Genomic DNA, 16,572 nt, shown 5'->3' with positions numbered 1-16,572 from the left:
AAAAATCACAGGATTTTCTCATAGGAGAACAGCAGAGGGGCAACACACCCAGTCCTAATGATCAGGACTTGCTGGGGAATTGGTGGCTAACTTATACTTTAGCTAATAAAAAAAAAAAAAAGTGAGGTGGTTGAAGAGTAGTTGAATGGAGGGGGCATTCTGGCCTAGGTGAATATGGAATTGAGAGCAAGTGGAGTGTGGGGACCTACAGTTGTAGGTGTGAACCAGAGTGGGCAGAGAAGAGAAAGTAAGCAGAATAACAGGTGCAGGATCAGGGAGGTCAGGGAGGGTCCTCCAGAGTATGGAGGTTAGATTTAAATCTGAATGTGATGAGTAGGAAAGAAGTGATTCTGTTAAATAGGAAGCTGATGTTGCCCATTTTGATCCAAAGACCTCTTTAGCTTTTGGGTAAACATTGGACAGTCTCAGAGCTCAATTCTTAGGCCTCTTCTCTTCTCTATTTATTCTATTTACCTGCCTAAGCTCATCATCTCATGGTTTATATTTTACATGGTCTTTTTTTTTTTGAGCAACACTGTGTATCTCTTGGCCTACTGGATATCTCCTTTTAGAAGTCTTACAATAAACATCTTAAACTTAACATACCCCAAGGTGGAATTCCAAAAATGTTCTAACCATAGTGATTCCTATCTCATTTAACTGCATCTTTTTCCTTCTAGGTGTTTATGATAAAGAATTTGGGGCTTCATTGGCTCTGCTTTTGCTCTATTCCCCATATCCAATCACTCAGAACATCTTTTTCGCATTATCTTCAAAATATATCTGGAATATGGCCACTTCTCAGCACTTTCAGCACTAATAGCCTGGCCCATGACATAATATTCTCTGATGTTGAATATAATTACCTGTTGTGGAGTCAATTCTGATCATAAGGACCCCATAGGGTCTCCAAGGAGCACCTGGTGGATTCGAATTGCTGGTCTTTTGGTTACCACTGAGCTGTTAACCACTGTGCCACCAGGGCTCCAGAATATTTTTAACTTCTTAATTTTTGTTTTCTTAAATGGAGTTTGCCTCCATTTCCTTAAATAGGATACTTTAGACAGAATATTCTGTAGAATATTAAAAACCCCAAAATTAACTAAATATTTAAAACCCCCAAATTAAAATATTTAAAACCCAAAAATTAATCCTTGTTTTAGTCTCAGCTTGGCTTCTTACTGTACTCAGGAAAAAAAAAAAAAAGTCAAAATCCTCCTAATGACCTACAAGGCTCTGCATAAGCTCCCTGCTCCCCATTCCATTTGCTGTTCCCCTTGCTCATGCTGCTACAGTTACAATGGCTTTTTGGTCCACGTTAAATACATCAGACATCCTTCTGCTTCAGGCCCTTTGCGCTGACTATTCCCTTAGGTTGCAGTGCTCTTTTCCGTATACATATGTAACTAACTCTGCTTCTTCAAATATCACATTATTAGTGAAGACACCCTGAACTTCCAGGCTTCCCCTACTCCTGAACTCCTTATTCTCATCTGTGATTTTGTTCTCCAAAGCACTTAGCTACTTTTTTAAAAATTGTGCTTTAAACGAAAGTTTACAGTTCAAGTTAGTTTCTCATTCAAAAGTTTATACACACATTGTTATGTGACCATAGTTGCTCTTCCTGAAATGTGATAGCAGACTTCTCTTTTGCACCCCGGATTTCCTGTGTCCATTTAACCAGCTCCTATCCGTTTCTGCCTTCTCATCTTACCTCCAGACAGGACCTACCCATTTTGTCTCATGTATCTACTTGAACTAAGTAAGAAGCACACTCTTCATGAGTATCATTTTATGTCTTATAGTCCAGTCTAATCTTTGTCTGAAGAGTTTGCTATTGGAATGGTTTTAGTTTTGGGCTAACAGGGAGTCCAGGGGCCATGTCTTCCAAGATCCCTCCAGTCTCAGTCAGACTATTAAGTCTGATCTATTTACTAGAATTTGAGTTCTGCACCCCACTTTTGTCCTGCTCTGTCAGGGACTCTCTGTTGTGTTCCTTGTCAGGGTGGTCCTTGGTAGCCAGGCACCATCTAGTTCTTCTGGTCTCAGGCTGATGGAGTCTCTAGTTTATGTGGCCCTTTCTGTCTCTTGAGCTCATATCTTCCTTGTGTCTTTGGTATTCTTCATTCTCCTTTGTTCAAGGCAGGTTGGGACCAATTGATGCATCTTAGATGGCCAATAGCTAGCTTTTAAGACACCAGAAGTCACTCACCAATGTGGGATGCAGAAAGTTTTCTTGATAAACTTTGCTATGCCAGTTGACCTAGATGTCCCCTGAAAACGTGGTCCCCAGACCTCTGCCCCTGCTACTCTGTCCCTTAAAGTGTTAGGTTGTACTCAGGCAGTTTCTTAGCTTTTGGTTTGGTTCAGTTGTGCTGACTTCCCCTGTATTGTGTGTTGTCTTTCTCACCACCTAAGATAATTCTTTTCTTCTATCTAGTTAGTGAATACCCCTCTTCCTCCCTCCCCACCCTCATAACCATTAAAAACTGTTTTCTTCTGCAAAACCTTTATCTGCTTTGAATGAACTATGTAATTTACTTCAAATTCTGTCAATTCCGGGAACCTTGTTTTTCGTCTATGCCTTCAGTGCCATTGGTTCCTGATAATATGCCACCGCCTCCAGTGGATGAATGTTGGCTACTTCTTTTTGGTATAGTGACTCTGTGTATTCCTTCCATCTTCTTCTGATGCTTCCCGCATTGTTCACTATTTTCCCCATGGAATCCTTCACTATTGCAACTTAAAGCTTGAGTTTTTTCTTCAGTGTTTTCAGTTTGAGAAATAATGAGCTTGTTCTTTCCTTTTGGTCTTCTATCTCTAGGCTTTTGCACATATCATTATAATATTTATTTTGTCTTCTCGAACTGCCTTTTGAAATATTCTGTTCGCCCCTATTACTTCATCATTTCTTGCTTTTGCTTTAGCTACTTGATGTTCAAGAGCAAGTTTGAGAGTGTCTTCTGACATCCATTTTGGTCTTTCCTTTCTTTCCTGTCTTTTAAAAGACCTCTTGCTTTCTTCATGTATGGGGTCCTGTTAGCATTCCACAACTTCTCTGGGCTTCACTTATTGGCTTTTAATGCATCAAATCTATTCTTGAGATGGTCTCCAAGTTCAGTAGGATATACTCTAGGTCGTGCATTGGCTCTTGAGGATTTGTTCTAATTTTCTCCAGTGTCTTCAGTGTGGGTGTTATTACCAACGACATTGTACTTCAGGCTAGACCTTGTAATTATCTTTTTGACAGTGAATGCAACAGCATTTCTCTTCAACTTGTCATTCCTAGCATAGTGTACCACATGATTGTTCAATTCAGAATGGCCAATACCAGTCCATTGCCACTCAGTAATGCCTAGGATATCAATGTTTGTGTGTTACATTTCATTTTTGATGATTTCCAATTTTCCTAGAGTCATACTTCTTCCATTCCAAGTTCCTAGTATTAATGGATGTTTGCAGCTGTTTCTTCTTATTTTGAGTCATTTCACATCAGCAAATGAAGGTCCTGAAACGTCGACTCTATCCATGTCATTAAGGTCGACTCTACTACCAATTGAAATATTTCGACAAATGCATAGAGCACTGGAAGTGCTCACTCATCTATGCCAAGAAATTTAAAAAGACAGCTACCTGGCCAACCAATTGGAAATGATCTATATTTATGATTATTCCCAGGAAAGGTGATCTAACCAAATGTGTAAATTGTTGAACAATATCATTAATGTCATACACAAGAAAAATTTTGCTGAAGATCATTGAAAAGTGGCTACTGCAGTAAATAAACAGGGAACTACCAGAAGTTCAAGCCAGATTCAGAGGAGGACACAGAACCAAGGATATCATTGCTGATGTCAGATGGATCCTGGCTGAAAGCAGAGAATACTAGAAAGATATTTACCTGTGTTTTATTGTTTATGCATAGGCCTTTGGCTGAATGGATCATAAAAAATTATGGATAACATTGTGAAGAATGGGAATTCCAGAAAACTTAATTGTGCCCCTGAGGACTTGTACATAAATCAAGATACAGTGGTTTAAACAGAACAAGGGGATAATGAGTGGTTTAGAGTCAGGAAGAGTGTGCATCAGGGTTGTATTCTTTACCATGCCTATTCTATCTCTATGCTGACAAAATAGTCTGAGAAGCTGGATTATATGAAGAAGAACAGGGCATGAAGATTGGAGGATGACTATTAACAACCTGCATTACAAAGATGACATAACCTTGCTTGCTGAAAGTAAAAAGGATTTGAAGTACTTACTGATAAAGATCAAACACTACAGCCTTCAATATGGATTACACCTCAACAGAAAGAAAACAAAAATCCTCACAATTAGACCAATAAGCAACATGATGAGAAACGGAGAAAAGATTGAAGTTGTCAAGGGATTTTCATTTTGCTCGTGTTCACAATCAACACCCATGGAAGCAGAAGTCTAGGAATCAAAAGACACAATGCATTGGGCAAATCTGCTTCAAAAAACCTCTTTAAAGTATTGAAAAGTAAAGCAGTCACCTTGAAGACTAAGCTGCACCTGAACCAAGTCATGGTGTTTTCAATTGCTTCATATGTATTCGAAAGCAGGACAACAAATAAGAGAGACCAAAGAAGAATTTTTGCCTTTAAATCGTGGTGTTAGCATAGAATATGGGATAAGCTATGAACTTCCAAAAGAATGAACGAATCTGTCTCGGAAGAAGCACAACAAGAATGCTCCTGAGAAACAAGGATGGAGAGACTATGTCTCATATACTTTGGACATATTTTCAGGAGGGATCATTCAGTCCCTGAGGAAGGACGTCATGCTTGGTAAATTAGAGGGTCAGTGAAAAAGAGGAAGACCCTCAACAAGATGGATTGACATAGTGGCTGCAACAAGGGGCTCAAGCATAACAAAGATTGTGAGGATGGCTCAGGAACAAGCAGTGTTTCGTTTTGTTGTATATAGGGCCCATATGTGTCAGACCTGACTTGATGGCACCTAACAACAAAAACAATGTAATTTACTAAATCATTTGGTGTACTGTGTTTGTTTACCACTGGAATGTAAGGTCTATGAGGGCAAAGACTTCTGTTTGTTTACTACTGTAGCCTTTGTAAATAAAACAACCCCTGGCACAGAGTGTTGTTGTTTTTAGGTGCTGTTCAAATAACACCCTCACGTACAACAGAAGGAAACACTGCCCGGTCCTGCACCATCTTCACAATCCTTACTATGTTTGTGCCCTGTGTTGCATCCGCTTTGTCAGTCCATCTCGTTCAGGGTCTCTCCTGGTAACGTACTCAAAACATGTAAGACAAAGTCTTACCATCCTCCATTCTAAGGAGCATTCTGGCTTTAATTTCTCATCTAGGAGATGAAGAAAATGAGATCTGGATGATTATTGATTTTCTGTTTCCTGTAACTATATATTATATCTTATACTGAAACAGATGTAACTGGATTTCATGCTTCGGGTTCCTTTTTACTGAGCCATGGTTATCATAGTTGAATGTGTTGGCAGAAAAGGTGAAGGGGATGGGGTCCTCTTGACCTAGAAGTTCAAATTGGAGCCATTTTTCCCTGTCCTTGAGTATGACGAATGTGCCCTAGCTGGAGCTGGACTCACAAGGACGCATCAACTGGGCCCTGAGATATAAAAACAGTAGTTAGCAAAACCTAGAAATCATCTTTTAGGGAAACTTTTACATAAACAATTCTTAAACAGAGCTAAATAGACCCACATATTTTCCACTGTTATCTATGTCTATTAAAAACCCACTGCCGCCAAGTTGATTCCAACTTATACTGACCCTATAGGACAGGTCAGAACAGCCGGCATAGAGTTTCCAAGGAGCACCTGGCAGATTTGAACTGAGGACCTCCTGGTTAGCAGCTGTAGCACTTAACCACTATGGCACCAGGGTTTCCCTTTGTCTATTAGTATTTAGTAAATACCAGCTAAGACTTTCCTGACTGTCATTACTCAAACCAGAACCAAGGATTACTGAGAAAGATAATTTAAAATGTAGAATCACACGTATTCAGCACTTTTCAGCCAATCCGAACAGGTGAAACCTTTAATGATTTTACTCATTTGTAATGTTATTATATACCGATGATTCTGTAACATTCCTTGGACTCAGGCAGATATGGTTCTGACACTATGCATGTCTGTTTCCCATTTTTGTATCGTTGATCATTTACAAAGCAGAAACTTTCTTCTTGCTTTACTATACCTTTGTGGTGATTTTTACCTCAGGACAGCCCTCACTTCCAGGTTAGTTTCTATTATCAGAAAGATAGGTTTTTAACTTTTTTTTCCCTTCACACTGTTTGGGATCAGCTTTCCCATCAGCAGCCATCAAGTAACAACTTCCTCACATCACAGCCAGCATTTCTGAACATGCAGACTGGACCATGTGGGGAGGCTAGGCTGAATCACCACCCCGTGCATAAGGAACTCACAGATTCTTTGACCTAAAAGTGCACAATATAAGCACCAAAGTTTTAAGGGTGTTGGAAATACAACTTAAACAGATTGAGCTCCGTTCAGGGATAAATGAGGACAAGGAGGCCTGATTAGAATAGGAACTCAATACAAAACTTGGGATGGCCCTCCATTCTTCTGAAAGATTTGGATTTCACAATAATCCAGTATGAAGGATTTATTTCTGCATTTCCAGACAAGATAAATATCAAAACATAATTCCATCCAGATATTGCTGGTTTTTAAATCCAACAGCTTAGGTACTTGTCCTTCATACTTGTGGGGTAATGACACTATCCCAGACCAAAGACAAGTTTAGTTAAATGGGTTTTCCAATCAGTGAAGAATTGATTCTGAGAGAAGATTGGAAAATGCTTGGCCCCACAGGGAATTGCTTCTGAGGGAAAGATTTAATCTTTAGACTAGCCACATCTCCATGGGCTTCACACCACCCTAAAATTTTGAGTCTACCTCACCTCCCCAAGACAGCTGAAGGATTTCCTCCAATGTTCAGCCGAGATATTGATGTAGTAGGAACACTGGTGGTGTAGTGGTTAAGATCTCAGCTGCAAAACTAAAATATCAGCTGCTCCATAGAAACCCTGTGGAGCAGTGACTGGGCTTGATGGCACCTAGGTATTGATGTACTAATGTGTGCCAGTCACTGCCAATACAAAGGTAGCAAAACAGAAGTGGTTCCTGACATACTGACTTAATGATGTCTTACTTTCCTATTACTGCTGTGACTGAAATATCACAAATGCATGGCTTAAAGAACAGAATTTTTCTTTTTCATTCTCACAGTTCAGTGATCTAGAAGGCCAAATCCTATGCGTGTCTCTAGGGGGAAGTCCTTCTTCTTCTAGATCAGCTTTCTGTTGTTTTTTTCAGGTGCCATGGAGTTGGATCTGATTCATGGCACACCCTACAACAGAAAGAAATGCTGCTGGGTCCTGCTCCATCCTCACAATTGTTGTTATGCTTGAGGTCATTGTAGCAGCCACTGCGTCAGTCCATCTCGTCGAAGGTCTTGCTGTTTTTCGCTGACCCTCTAATTTACCAGGCATAATGTCCTTCTCCAAGGACTGGTCCCTCCTGATAACACGTCCAAAGTATGTGAGACGAAGTCTTGACATTCTTGGTTCTAATGAGCATTCTGGCTGTACTTCTTCCAAGACAGATTTGTTAGTTCTTCTGGCAGTCCATGGCGCTATACTTCCTGTGGTTCCATGGTATAGTGGTTAGCACATCTGCTTTACACGCAGAAGATCCTGGGTTCAATCCCCAGTGGAACCAACCTAGGCTCTTAGCAGCCTTCAATCCTTCTACTTCCTGTGCTTGTTTACAGAAGCACCTCCTTCTGTTGTTTTCTGGTAGCATCTGTCTTCCCCCAGAGTGTGCTCCCTTCTCTCTGAGTCTAATCTGCTATTTTTATGTCAAGTGTAAGTAGGTTTAGGATAAACTTTATACTGATCTGGCCTCCCTGACCCAAAAAACAAACCCTATTCCCAAATGGGATTTCATTCACACGTATGTTGTTGTTGGGTGCCGTCGAGTCGGTTCCGACTCATAGCGACTCTATGCACAACAGAACAAAACACTGCCCGTTCCTGCACCATCCTTACAATCACTGTTATGCTTGAGCTCATTGTTGCAGCCACTGTGTTAATCCACCTCTTTGAGGGTCTTCCTCTTTTCCGCTGACCCTGTACTCTGCCAAGCATGATGTCCTTCTCCAGGGACTGATCCCTCCTGACAACATGTGCAAAGTGTGTAAGATGCCAGTCTTGCCATCCTTGCCTCTAAGGAGCATTCTGGCCGCACTTCTTCCAAGAAAGATTTGTTCCTTCTTTTGGCAGCCAATATTCTTCGCCAACACCACAATTCAAAGGCATCAACTCCTCTTCAGTCTTCCTTATTCATTGTCCAGCTTTCACATGCATATGATGTGATTGAAAATACCATGGCTTGGGTCAGGTGCACCTTAGTCTTCAGGGTGACGTCTTTGCTCTTCAACACTTTGAAGAGGTCCTTTGCAGCAGATTTACCCAATGCAATGTGTCTTTGGATTTCTTGACTCCTGCTTCCATGGCTGTTGATTGTGGATCCAAGTAAAATGAAATCCTTGACAACTTCAATCTTTTCTCCGTTTATCATGATGTTGCTCATTGGTCCAGTTGTGAGGATTTTTGTTTTCTTTATGTTGAGGTGCAATTCATACTGAAGGCTGTGGTCTTTGATCTTCATTAGTAAGTGTTTCAAGTTCTCTTCACTTTCAGCAAGGAAGGTTGTGTCATCTGCATAACAGAGGTTGTTAATGAGTCTGCCTCTGATCCTGATGCCCCAATCTTCTTCATATAGTCCAGTTTCTTGTATTATCTGTTCAGGATACAGATTAAATAGGTATGGTGAAAGAGTACAACCCTGACACACACCTTTCCTGACTTTAAACCAATCAGTAGCCCCTTGTTCTGTCTGAACAACTGCCTCTTGATCTATGTAAAGCTTCCTCACGAGAACAATTAAGTGTTCAGGAATTCCCATTCTTTGCAGTGCTATCCATAGTTTGTTATGATCCACACAGTCGAATGCCTTTGCATACTCAATAAAACACAGGTAGACATCCTTCTGGCATTCTCTGCTTTCAGCAGGATCCATCTGACATCAGCAATGATATCCGTGGTTCCATGTCCTCTTCCGAATCCAGCCTGAATTTCTGGCAGTTCCCTGTCGATATACTGTGCAGCCATTTTTGAATGACCTTTTTCAAAATTTTGCTTGCATGTGATAGTAATGATATTGTTCTATAATTTCCACATTCAGGTGGATCACGTTTCTTGGGAATAGGCATAAATATGGATCTCTTCCAGTCAGTCGGCCAGGAAGCTGTCTTCCATATTTTTTGGCATCGAGTAGTGAGCACCTCCAGTGCTGCATCTGTTTGTTGAAACACCTCAATTGATATTCCATCAATTCCTGGAGCCTTGTTTTTCGTCAGTGCCTTCAGAGCAGCTTGGACTTCTTCCTTCAGTACCATCGGTTCCTGATCATATGCCACCTCTTGAAATGGTTGAATATCGACTAATTCTTCTTGGTGTAATGACTCTGTGTATTCATTCCACCTTCTTTTGATGCTTCCTGCATCGTTTAATATTTTCCCCATGGAATTCTTCACTATTGCAACTCGAGGCTTGAATTTTTTCTTCAGTTCTTTCACCTTGAGAAACGCCGAGTGTGTTCTTCCCTTTTGGTTTTCCATCTCCAGCTCTTTGCATATGTCATTATAATACTTTACTTTGTCTTCTCGGGAGTCCCTTTGAAATCTTCTGTTCAGTTCTTTTACTTCATCAATTCTTCCTTTTGCTTTAGCTGCTCGACACTCAAGAGCAAGTTTCAGAGTCTCCTCTGACATCCATCTTGGTCTTTTCTTTCTTTCCTGTCTTTTCAGTGACCTCTTACTTTCTTCATGGATGGTGTCCTTGATGTCATTCCACGACTCATCTGTTCTTCAGTCAGGAGTGTTCAATGCATCAAATGTATTCTTGAGATGGTCTCTAAAGTCAGGTGGGATATACTCAAGGTCATATTTTGGCTCTCGTGGACTTGTTCTGATTTTCTTCAGTTTCAGCTTGAACTTGCATATGAGCAATTGATGATCTGTTGCCCAGTCGGCCCCTGGCCTTGTTCTGACTGATGAGGTTGAGCTTTTCTATCGTCTCTTTTGTAGATGTAGTCAATTTGATTTCTGTGTGTTCAATCTGGTGAGCTCCATGTGTATAATCGCCGTTTATGTTGGTGAAAGAAGGTGTTTGCAATGAAGAAATCGTTGGTCTTGCAAAATTCTATCATTCGATCTCCGGCATTGTTTCTATCACCAAGGCCGTATTTTCCAACTACTGGTCCTTCTTTGTTTCCAATTTTTGCATTCCAATCGCCAGCAATCGTCAATGCATCTTGATTGCATGTTCAATCAATTTCAGACTGCAGCAGCTCATAAAAATCTTCTATTTCTTCATCTTTGACCCCAGTGGTTGGTGCTTAAATTTGAATGATAGTCCTATTAACTGGTCTTCCTTGTAGGCGTATGGATATTATCCTATCACTGACAGCATTGTACTTCAGGACAGATCTTGAAACATTCTTTTTGAGGATGAATGCAACACCAATCCTCTTCAAGTTGTCATTCCCAGCATAGTAGACTATATGATTGTCCAATTCAAAATGGCCAATACCAGTCCATTTCAGCTCACTAATGCCTAGGATATCGATGTTTATGCATTCCATTTCCACAGGTATAGGGTTTAAAATTTACAACCCATATTTTTGGAGGCTACAATTCAATCTGTAACAATACATAAAAATTATAATTAAGCCTTTAAAAAGCTGTCATACTGTGTTCTAAAGTGGCTGTGTCATTTTACATTCCCACCAGCACTGTATGAGAGTGCCAATTTCTCCACATCCTTGGCAACCCAGGTTATCCTCTATTTTTTCTGGTAAAGAAATACAAGTAGGTGTGCAATGGTATCTCATTGTGGTTTCATTTGTGCATGCATATTGACTATGAGGAGCACTGGTGGCATAGTGGTTAAGAGCAACAGCTGCTAACGAAGAGGTCAGCAGTTTGAATCCACCAGCCACTCCTTGGGAACCCTATAGGGCAGTTCATCTCTTTCCTATGGTTCCTATAAGTTGGAACAGACTCGAAAGCAATGGATTTTTTTTTTTTTTTTTTTTTGGTTCAGTGACTGTGATGTTGAAAATCTTTTCCAGTCCTCATTAGCCATTTGTATTTTTTCTCTGGAAAAAGTCCATTCAAATACTTTGTGTGTTTTAGATTTGGTCATTTATCTTATTGTTATTGATTTGTAAAAGTTCTTTACGTATTCAGGATACAAGTCCTTCATGAGTTACATGATTTACAGATATTTTCTCCCTGCCTATGGTTTCTCTTTTCATTTCCCTAGTGGCGTCTTCCGAAGGGCAAAAGATTTTCATTTTGATTCAGTCCAGTCTGTCAATATTCTCCTTTATGGATAGTGCTTTTGGTGTTATATTTAAGAAAGCTGCCTAACCCAACGTCACAAGGATTTTTTTCCAACGTCTTCACCTAAAACTTTCATAATTTAAGCTCTTATATTTAGGTCTATGTTCCATTCTGAGTTAATGTTTGTGTACCATTGGAGGTAAGGTTCTAAATTCATGTTTTTGTGTGTGGATATCCAGTTGTCCCAGCAGTATTTGTTGAAAAAGCTACATTTTCTGTGTTGAATTATCTGGGTATTTTTGTGAAATGGGTTGCGATGAGTCAGAAACCATCACTTGGCTACGAATCAGAAGATTCTATGTTTCACTCTCACTGGCTAAGTATCTTACAGAAAAAAAAAATTCATTTGCAGTTTTCATTTATAGAAATAGATCTAACTTTTTGAATGAATATTTTGGGTGAGAACAAATACCACCACTTTAATGTTCTCAATATTTTGCTCTTTGTTTCAGTCTTGAAAATATTTTCACAATAGCTCCTTAAGGACAGCAGAGTTCTACAGCCTATGGGGACAGATTCTGCTTTAGACACCATCTTCAGAAGTGATTCCACCCACAGTCACATGGATTTTCTTTGCACCACTGGCCCCGACTAAGGATTACTGCTTCTTCCTTGTGGGAAAAGAAGCCATTTCCAATAATATTGAGGCATGTTAATCTCCACCATTTTAAATGAAAGCAAGCTATTGGCACAGTAATCAATTCATCTAATACCACATTCACTTAAAATATTATTTTAATATAGTAAATAACTTCCATATCTCCAAATTCTATATAAAAGAAATAGTTATAGGATGATTATAATTTTAGGGATTATATTTTTCTAGTTTCATTACCTAAGAGCATGTCAAGAATTGGATAAATGGTAGAATTTCTAAATTCCTTGCCATTATTTTTAAGTGTGAAGATTTACGTGCATATCAATTATAAATTGGGTACAATATTGTTTTATGACTTACCAATGCTCTAAAATCAAAACTAGGAAATACACTTCTCACGTAGTCATCACATTTCTCTGTATCAAGATGTCCTCTTGGTGCTTTTTCAAAATGATACAAAATTATTAACTCCTGAACTGCTACCAATCTGGCCCAAACTACCTGCATCTCTTGCCTGAATTACTGTAGTAAGCTAAAAACCGCCCTATTGCTGGTTAGCAGCTGCCTGCTCAGCCTGTCTCCAACCTTGATCTCTGTTTTGGGTGTTGGGTTGTACCACCCAGATTTCTTTCTTTCAAGACCAAGGCATTCATTTCCTCAGCTGCCAGGAGTGTTGCTCCCTCATGGCACCAAGTTGAGGCCCTCTCTAGGAATTGCCCTCAGCTGAAAGGAACTGTCTCATTCAAGGTCATGTTACCCGTCTGAAAGCAGCCTACAGTAATGACTGCTCTAAAGGTCTGACTCTCTTGCCTCAACTCTGAAGGGCCATCCCATTTCCAGAGCTCCTTAGGGAATCACCTCAGGCCTCTGTTGCTGCCTGCCAACTTTTCCCCTTCTAATACTGCTTCCCTCACTCCCTCACAGGTATTGTTCCCATAGCATTCCCTGATAAACGTCTTGCACAGAAATATCTAATCCATGTGAAAGCAGCTTGTGCCAGGAGTGGTCCTAGGAACCATACAGTAAATGGGATTTTGGAACTGGATCACTCTCTATTGATATGGCAATGAATCCTATGTCATTAATATAGTGAACCAATGTTATCCTCTTCAAATGTCCTGACAGTCTAAATATCCATGGACCATGTATGGCTCAGGATGTAATACTTCTCCTTCAATGCTTTCATAGAGGTACTCTGCCTTTATATTTTGCCCTAAATTGGAAATCAATCAACTTTAGCCTTTCACGGAGTGCAAAGAAGAGGCATCTCTCCAGGACTTAGGAATACACAGGGCAGATCCACCAGAGATCCTCCTTCCCATCTGGGGAGGAATCCTCATGCCCTGATCAACCTGATGCTGTCCCAGGTTTCAGAATCCTTCTCAAAGTCTCCTTGGGGTAGGCAGGATGAAGGAGCACTCTCTAGTGAGTTTTTCTCTTGGGATAAAATAGATAAGTTCTAGAACATCTTATTTTGCAATGGAGGAGTGAAGTTCATTTGTACTGGAGGTAGTTTCTTTTTCTTTTTGTGGGAATGCAAAAAGAGGAATTAGAAAACAAAGAGAGAAGCTTGAAGAAAATAGTGTCATTTGCTCATAGTTAAGATTAGGTTAATGACAGTCTCCTTCAAATGAGTGAAGAGGGAGATAACAAACATAGTTCCTGGCACAGACTTCTTGGTGGTGTGAGGATCCCATGTCTCTCTGTTCCCTTCTCTCTTTTATATCTCAAAAGAGTTTGGCTTAAGACACTAACTAATCTTGAGGACCTCATCGATATAACTGCTGCTAATCCATCTTATTACTTCACAGAGATAGGAGTTACAACGTATAGGGAAATCACATCAGAAGATAAAATGGTAGACAATCATACAATCATACCAGGGAATCATAACCTAGCTAAGTTGGCAGATATTTTGGAGGCATACAATTCAATCCATGACAGATTTAAAAAAAAAAACAAAACTTTGCTGCACTCACTTCACACCCAGATGCACTTTGAAAATACATACTCTGATATAAAATCTAGATCAAATGTCAGCTTTATGTCTTTAATCCTCGGTAGTGACACCTACCCAATTACTCCCCCTCAAAAGTGAGTGTGGTGAAGAGAAGAAACAGTTTTTGGAACAAGTGACATAACAGCTTAAGGTAGAAATTTTAGTTATAAAAGGAGGTTAGTAGTGGGGATGTCATTGGAGATGGGATGGGTGTATGCTCATTCTACTCGTCCTTTCTTCAGGGTCCAAAGTACTGTGTTCCCAGGTCACTGTCAAGTATTTTCTCTACCTGACTGTCTCCTCATCCTTTGGAAGGCCTTTTCCTACCGCTGAAATAGGTACTTCTAGTTTTATAATAATCCCAGTGAAACACAATGCATATTTTCCTTCTTTCTTTCTTTTAAGCTATCATTTGGCTTCCAATATAATCTCTGTCCACGAAGACAGATTTTCTTTTTTCCTTTTCTGGATCTGCAGAACCTAGAACAGTGCCAAAGTCAGAGTGAATGTGTGAAACTTCTTGATTTTCTCCTGACTTTCTTTTTTATCGTGCCACTCCCACGATCGTTCAAAAACGCCATTTGTCTCTTATCTTAAAAATGCTTCTCTTGACCCAACATTTCCCTCTAGGTAGTGCCCTATTTCTCGGAGAACTTTATAAAACAAGCTCCTCTAAAGAGTTGTCCAGATTTGCTATCTCCAGATTCCCGTCTGCTGTTTTGAAATCCACTACATTCTGGCTTTTCGACACCCCCAGTTCATGGAATCTTCCTGTCAAGATTACCAATGACTCTTCTCACTTTTTCAAGACCTTCTCTTCCTTCACTTCTCTTATGGATTCAGTTGTGTCCCCTCCATACGTGTTGGAATGAAAACCCCTGTAATGGGGATTTAACCTCATTTGGGAATTGGGAATTGGGTTTTCTTTGTTTTGTTAATGAGGCCATATCAGTGTAGAGTATGTCTTAGATGTAACCACTTATGAGATACAGAATGTACAGATTAGGCACTGAGACAAGGGAGGACTAAGTGGGGAAGACAGAAGCACATGTGAGGATCATCCAGACCCAGGAACTCTGGGCTTATAGAAACTGAGACAAGGATTTTCCCCAGGGCTGACAGAGAAAGAGCACCTTCCTTTGAGCTATGCCCTGAAATTGGACTTCCAACCTTCATACTTGTGAGAAAATAGATTTCTGCTCTGTAAAGAAAACCACTTGTGCGATTTCTGTTACAAGAGCACTAAGAAACTAAGAAAACTTCTCAGTGTCAATAAACACACTTACTGTCTTAAAACTTTGTTTTTTCTTTCCAGGACACTGCTGTCCTGACAGCCTTTCGACCTACCTCTCTGGTGAACCCTTTTCAATATTCTTTCAGTCTTTTGCCTCTCTTCTCCTGTTCTATAGTAGAGTGTCTCACAGATTGGTCCTTGAACTTATTTTCTATATACACGCACTCCCTGGTAATTTCACCCATTCTCATGGTTTAACTCCTTTATATGCCTAAATCATCTCATAGTGACCCTATAGGACGGAGTAGAACTACCCCATGAGGTTTCCAAGGCTGTAAACTTTATGGAGCTTGTTTGCCCACCAGAAAGTCAGGGTTCGGAATCCACTAGCCTTGGCAACATGATGGGGCAGTTCTACCCTGTCCTATAGCTTAGTTTGAGTTAGGATTTACTCAACGGCAATGGGTTGGGTACAGTTTGAATCTTTATGGAAGCCAAATGCCACATCTTTCTCCCATGGGATGGCCAGAGATTTCAAACTGGTGACTGTTTTATTAGCAGTTGAGCACTTAGCCACTTGACAGTAAAGGGTTTGATTTTTTTCGTTTATATGCCTACAAATCAGAAAGTTGTATCTATAATCTATACAGCTACATTAAACTCCATTCTTGTATATACAACTGATTTCTTTGCATTACCATTTGGATGTTTTCTACTAGGCATATAAAAGTTAATATGTCTAAAACTGAACTCCCAATATTTCTTTAATAATCCTGCTATATCCATCTCCATCCGTGGCAACTCAGTTCTTTGATTTTTTCAGGCAAAAAACCTTCAAGCCATCATTGATTCCACACTTTCTCTCACATCTCACATTTATTTTGTCAGAAATTACTCTTGTCTCTGTCTTTAAAATATATGCAGACTCTGACTACTTCTCACTACCTTGACTGTCACCATCTTCTACATGGTAGGAGAAGACTCCGGAAACAAATTTAATCAAAAGAGATTTTTATTAAGCAAAAACAAAGACAGTCGTTGCAATGAAGTATCTTCCAGTGTGCACTGGGCACAAGAGACGAGCAGAGTCCACAGAATAATAAACAGGGCATCTGAAATATACTCTTACAGAAATAGTAAATTAAGGAAAATTTCATCATTGTCAAAGGTGGGAAACAGAATATATGGGAAGACATGCTTGGTTTAAGGAATCTTTGTT

The 16,572-nt window shown here is 39.9% G+C and overlaps 1 non-coding gene across 1 annotated transcript; it reads left to right on the top strand.

The window, feature by feature from the left end:
* The first annotated feature begins 7,698 nt into the window (after positions 1 to 7,698).
* On the top strand, positions 7,699 to 7,771 carry TRNAV-UAC (transfer RNA valine (anticodon UAC)). Its single transcript has one exon. It is a non-coding gene; the product is annotated as a tRNA-Val (tRNA).
* The last annotated feature ends 8,801 nt before the right edge of the window (positions 7,772 to 16,572 follow it).

Source organism: Elephas maximus, chromosome 1, assembly GCF_024166365.1.
Source record: "Elephas maximus indicus isolate mEleMax1 chromosome 1, mEleMax1 primary haplotype, whole genome shotgun sequence".
Lineage (NCBI taxonomy): Eukaryota > Metazoa > Chordata > Mammalia > Proboscidea > Elephantidae > Elephas > Elephas maximus.
The sequence above is the reverse complement of the archived record's forward strand: the minus strand, read 5'-3'. Positions and strand labels throughout refer to the sequence as shown.